Consider the following 6000-nt stretch of genomic DNA (forward strand, 5'->3'; position numbering starts at 1 on the left):
GCAACTCCAAGACAGCAGCTGGCCCAGGCAGGCCTGTTAACGCTGGCATGTTAAGAACCCTTCAGAAGATTTCAAATCCAGCCTCAGCAGCCAGGTCAGTAGATCAAATCCAGGGAGACCTCAGGGAGGCTGCAGTCAGGGTGGGAGGAAAGAGGTACATGGGGAAAAGAAAGACAAGGAAAGCCAAAATGCAGAAATGCCTTTAAACTAAACATCAATAGCTATTTTTGTTTCCCTGTACCAGGGCTTCCCCTGGGAACCTCAAGTTTAAAGGGGCCAATCTGGAAAAGAGTACGCCAATGATCAAAGTGGCCACAAATAATGGCCCCAGACTGGTGTTTGTTTCTATTGAAGGAGCCTTTCTTCCCAGGATGGAGTACAGTCTCCATTCTGAAGATAAAGTCAGGAGCAGCCCTAAGCTATTTTGTGAAACATGCCTCAGGCCTGTTCCTGTCTGCCCATAGCTGAGGTGGGCTTCAGCTCTTTCCCTTTGGAGCTCCAGCATACGATGACACGTGCTATTTATTTTGCTACTCTACTGAGATGTTTATGATTTTGAATATTGGCAGGTGTTTTCTTCATTTTTGTCTCATCTTTCTTCTTCCATGAGAGAATAAGAACTTCAAGGGCAGAGACTATATAAGCAGAGTATTGGTGGTGGAGGTGAAAGTGGGTGGGCAGATTTCACAATGTTAAAACATGATGTCGAAAGTGCTCAGATGAGAAAAGATGTTGAATTCTCAAAATGCAATGAAGCTCTTAAAACTATATAAATAGAAAAATGCTAGCTGTAGTTCTAGTTCTTCTGATACAGAGTAAAAAATCACTGTTTTTTTTTTAAAAAAATTAGATAAGTGGTCTTTTAATGTGAGATCTCTCATACTAAGCCATTTTATCTGTGACCCTCAAACATCTGCTCATGCTGTGTCTATGTGTTATGCAGTAGACCCCAGAGCATCTAGGAGGTATGTAAAAAATGTTTGTTGATTTGATTTGACATCCCTTATTCTCAGGAATCTAGTGCCCTGACAGCCAGTTCTATCTGGAAGGGTCTTTCTCAGCATAATTCTTTGTTGCTAATGTTACTACTCAATCTATGTCACAACTCTTTAAAATAATATTTTAAACAATCCTGCAGTTTCCTTAGATTGCTACTCTCTCTTTGAAAGTTAGTAGCTGATTTGATAATAGGGAATAAGGTTATTGATCCAGTATGTGACCCCCTGCCTAGTAGTTTGTGTTCAAGTTGGGGCATCCTGGAAATGGTGTGTCAACCCATAATAGTGATTCTGCTAGCACCTGGGACACTACAGAAGGCCAGTGGGAATTAACAGTAGCAGAATGCAAATATTCAGAATCCCAGTAAACCACACTACCCAGAGAGCTCTCCTCTATTTTTCTATTAGGCCAACCTATTAGGTTGTGCTCTTTATTAGCTACAGATATCTCTGTTTTACTTACACCATGGCATGCCTATGTCCCACAAAGAATTGACATCAACATGAAAGTATTTCTACATATTCCATTTTCCATGTGAAGGCGTGTGACTAAAAATGTATTCATATTTAGTAATATGTATGAAATCTGCCTACTATACAACATAGATAATATATAACAATTCTTTATATATCCTCACCAAAAGTTCTTAGTACGCCAGGATGACGAACATCTGAAAGTGTTCTGTGGAGAGGTATCTTGAAACGTGAGACATGCTGAAGGGCATCTCAGGCAAGAGAGGACAGGAATGCTGCCAACGACTTCTAGAGCTTGGAGATTGGTACATGTGGCTGAAAGACCTGAAATGCATTTTGCTGTTTTCCTCTTTTCATTCATGTTGAGACCTCAGAATTTTTCTCAACACAGTGTTCCAGGAAGCCGTTAATTGGGATTGGCTAGAGCAACAGTGTCTCTTTGGCATTCAGGATATGTATCATAAGAAAAGATGGTAAATAATGCTAGAACTAGAATGTGCAAGTTTCTGGGTTGTTTTTCTAGTTAGTGAGTAAAAGGTCTTCCAAACCTTGGGAAAGATATGTGCTTAATGAGTTTAATTTAGTTATTCTTTTCTTTATTACCAGATTTCCAACCTGTCTACATGCGTATGCAAAAATGCAAAACTAGTTTTCATTAAAAGTTGGCATAGAAATAGAAAAGAAACTGGTATAAAATGTGCCTTATATGATCTTCAAAGTGTACCTCAAACTCAAATTTTAGCTCTCTAGCTCTCTAACATTAGATAAGCCCCTTCACAAGTCCATGCAATCAGTGGGGTAACAAGGACAAGGCTAAAAGATGCTTGAGGGCTTTGGAGGATACCATGGGCCGTTTGGGGCCACCCTACCTTAATCTTTTCAATCAGACTTTCCTTGTGCGATTTTTGGATGTCCCCTCTCAGAGGGAAATGATGCCTGAGTGTCTTCCCTCTAATGAGGAAACTGCCTTTATTTATTCAATGTAAATTCCATAATTTTTCAAAAACTCTCAATAAAATAGGTATTGATGGAACATATCTCAAAATAATAAAAGCTATTTATGACAAGTCTACAGCCAATATCACACTGAATGGGCAAAAACTGGAACATTTCCTTTGAAAATTGGCACAAGACAAGGGTCCCCTCTCTCACCACTCCTATTCAACATAATGTTCTGGCCAGTGCAATCAGGCAACAGAAAGAAATAAAGCATATTTAAATAGGAATAGAGGAAGTCAAATTGTCTATTTGCAGATGACACAATTGTTATTTAGAAAACCCCATCGTCTCAACCCCAAATCTCCTTAAGCTGATAAGCAACTTCAGTAAAGTCTCAAAATACAAAATCAATATGCAAAAATCACAAGCATTCCTATATACCAATGATGGACAGAGAGAAAGCTAAATCATGAATGAACTCCCATTCACAATTGCTAAAAAGAGAATAAAATACCTAGGGATGTAACTTTCAAGGGATGTGAAGGATCTCTTCAAGGAGAACTACAAACCACTGTTTAAGAAAATAAGAGAGGACACAAACAAATGGAAAAACATACCATGCTCATGAACAGGAAGAATCAATATCGTGAAAATGGCCATACTGCCCAAAGTAATTTATAGATTCAATGCTATCCCCATCAAGCCACCATTGACTTTCTTCACAAAATTAGAAAAAACTACCTTATATTTCATAAGGAACCAAAAAAGAGCCCACATAGCCAAGACAATCCTAAGAAAAAAGAACAAAGCTAGAGGCATCATGCTGCCTGACTTCAAACTATACTACAAGGTTACAGTAATCAAAACAGCATGGTACTGGTACCAAAACAGATATATAGACCAATGAAATAGAATAGAGGCCTCAGAAATAAAGACACACATCTACAACCATATGACCCTTGACAAACCTGACAAAAACAAGGAATGGGGAAAGGATTCTCTATTTAATAAATGATGCTGGGAAAACTGGCTAGCCATATGCAAAAAACGGAAACTGGACCCTTTCCTTATACCTTATACAAAAATTAACTTTTGATAGATTAAAGATTTAAACATTTGACCTAAAACTGTAAAAACTCTAGAAGAAAATCTAGGCAATACCATTCATGACATAGGCATGGGCAAAGACTTCATGACTAAAACACCAAAAGCAATGGCAACAAAAGCCAAATTTCACAAATGGGATTTAATTAAATGAAAGAGCTTCTTCACAGCAAAAGGAAACTATTATCAAAGTGAACAGGCAATCTACAGAATGGGAGAAATTTTTTTAATCTATCCATCTGACAAAGGGCTAATATCCAGAATCTACAAGAAACTTGAACAAATGTGTAAGAAAAAAACAACCCCATCAAAAAGTGGGTGAAGGATATGAACAAACACTTCTCAAAAGAAGACATGTATGCAGCCAACAAACATATGAAAAAAAGCTCATTATCATTGTTCATTAGAGAAATGCAAATCAAAACCACAATGAGATACCATCTCATGCCAGTTAGAATGGCGATCATTAAAAAGTCAGGAAACAACAGATGGTGGAGAGGATGTGGAGAAATAGGAGTGCTTTTACACTGTTGGTGGGAGTATAAATTGGTTCAACCATTGTGGAAGACAGTGTGGCAATTCCTCAAGGATCTAGAACCAGAAATACCATTTGACCCAGCAATCTCATTACTGGGTATATACCCCAAGGATTATAAATCATTCTATTATAAAGACACATGCACATGTATGTTTATTGCAGCACTATTCACAATAGCAAAGAGTTGGAACCAATCCAAATGGCCTTCAATAACAGACTAGTTAAAGAAAATGTGGCACATATACAACATGTAATACTATGCAGCCATAAAAAAGGATGAGTTCATGTCCTTTGCAGGGACATGGATGAAGCTGGAAACCATCATTCTCAGCAAACTAACACAGGAACAAAAAACCAAACATCATATGTTCTCACTGATAAGTGGGAGTTGAACAATGAGAATGCATGGACACAGGGAGGGGAACATCACACACTAGGGTTTGTTGCAGGGTCGGGGGCTAAAGGAGGGATAGCATTAGGAGAAATACCTAATGTAGATGACAGGTTGATAGGTGCAGCAAACCACAATGGCACATGTATACCTATGTAACAAACCTGCACGTTCTGCACATGTATCCCAGAACTTAAAGTATAATTTAAAAAAAGAAAAAATAAATAAAGAAACAAACAAGAAAAAAAGACTCTTTTGTTTAATATGGAAACTTCAAGCAAGGACTGAATGTATTTTATTTTGTCAAGCTGTATCTTATTTCACCAAAGCATTAGAAAGAAATCTATTTGGCATTTTTGTTGTCCAGTATTCTACCCACTCCGAAGCACATTAAAAAGCCACCTTTCTGATTTGCAGATGCCTCCACGGAATGCGGAATTATGTAATTGGACCAAGAGTTGCCAGTTTTCCACTCTTGCTACCCCATGTTACTGCTGAGCAGACTACTGTTTTGCAGGCCTTCCTTATTGCTTAAATGGCTACATTATCACTGTGTACACATTAGGACAAGCAAATGGGCCCCTTAAGGCAAATAAGGGTTCAAATAACCCAGACAAGGTAGCACAACTGAATTGAGGATTCACCCTTCTTACAACCTTATTGTTTTATGGCACATGAACTAGCAGAAGGGACAGACTGCTTCAAGTGTGTTTCCTCTGATCCTGTTGGCAAATCATAGCTTTATTACAGTAATGAGCCTGACCATATTTCTGTGCTTATGCATATTAGCTACCAAATGTATTTTCTGGCCTGCCAGCCTGTGGTAGTAACTAACACAAGCAATTTGTCCTGGGTTACAGTGTGTGTGCATGCATTAGGTATGAGCATGTTAGTTGCTCTGAGTTATAAAACACTACATGTTTCATCATGCGTATTTTTATATGCACAGCTTAACTGTATGCAAAATAGCTTGGCAATTAACCAGCACAACTTATTAGTTGGCTACAAGATTATTACATAATCTTGGGGAAAGCCACAATTTCAATTTAGCAATATTAAACATTTCATAGGATTATTAAATACCTAAGGAAAATACTTTTTTTTCTCTATGTTTTAAGTGTGAAGATTTTTTAAAAATACCCATAGTCTCCTCTCAATTTCATTTTCATAACTCTGAATGACATCCTTTTTAGGAGGCTGTGGGATTTTAGACCATGTATTCCACCATACTCATTGTGAGATGACATTTGGCCTTTGACCACAACCATTTTCAGGTAAAGGTAAATGATCATTATTGTAATTGCTGCCTCAGGATCGTATTTTATGTATGCTATTTATTGGTTTCATTACTATTAAAAAGCTACATCAGCATGAATTTCAGCTCAACCAGTAAAAACAATGTATATTTTCTTTCCCTTTCTATTGTTGAAGCACAGGCCTGGTGCTGTTTGCTTGATTGTATAACTGTATAGGAAGCATACTAATAATTCAGTGGCTTACTTTAAAAGAACATGTATGTGGAAATACATCCTTTTGAACTCTTAATTAAAATTAAC

This window comes from Aotus nancymaae, unplaced genomic scaffold (genome assembly GCF_030222135.1).
Source record: "Aotus nancymaae isolate 86718 unplaced genomic scaffold, 86718_ANA_hifiasm-v0.15.2.pri h1tg000057l, whole genome shotgun sequence".
In the NCBI taxonomy this organism is placed as follows: domain Eukaryota; kingdom Metazoa; phylum Chordata; class Mammalia; order Primates; family Aotidae; genus Aotus; species Aotus nancymaae.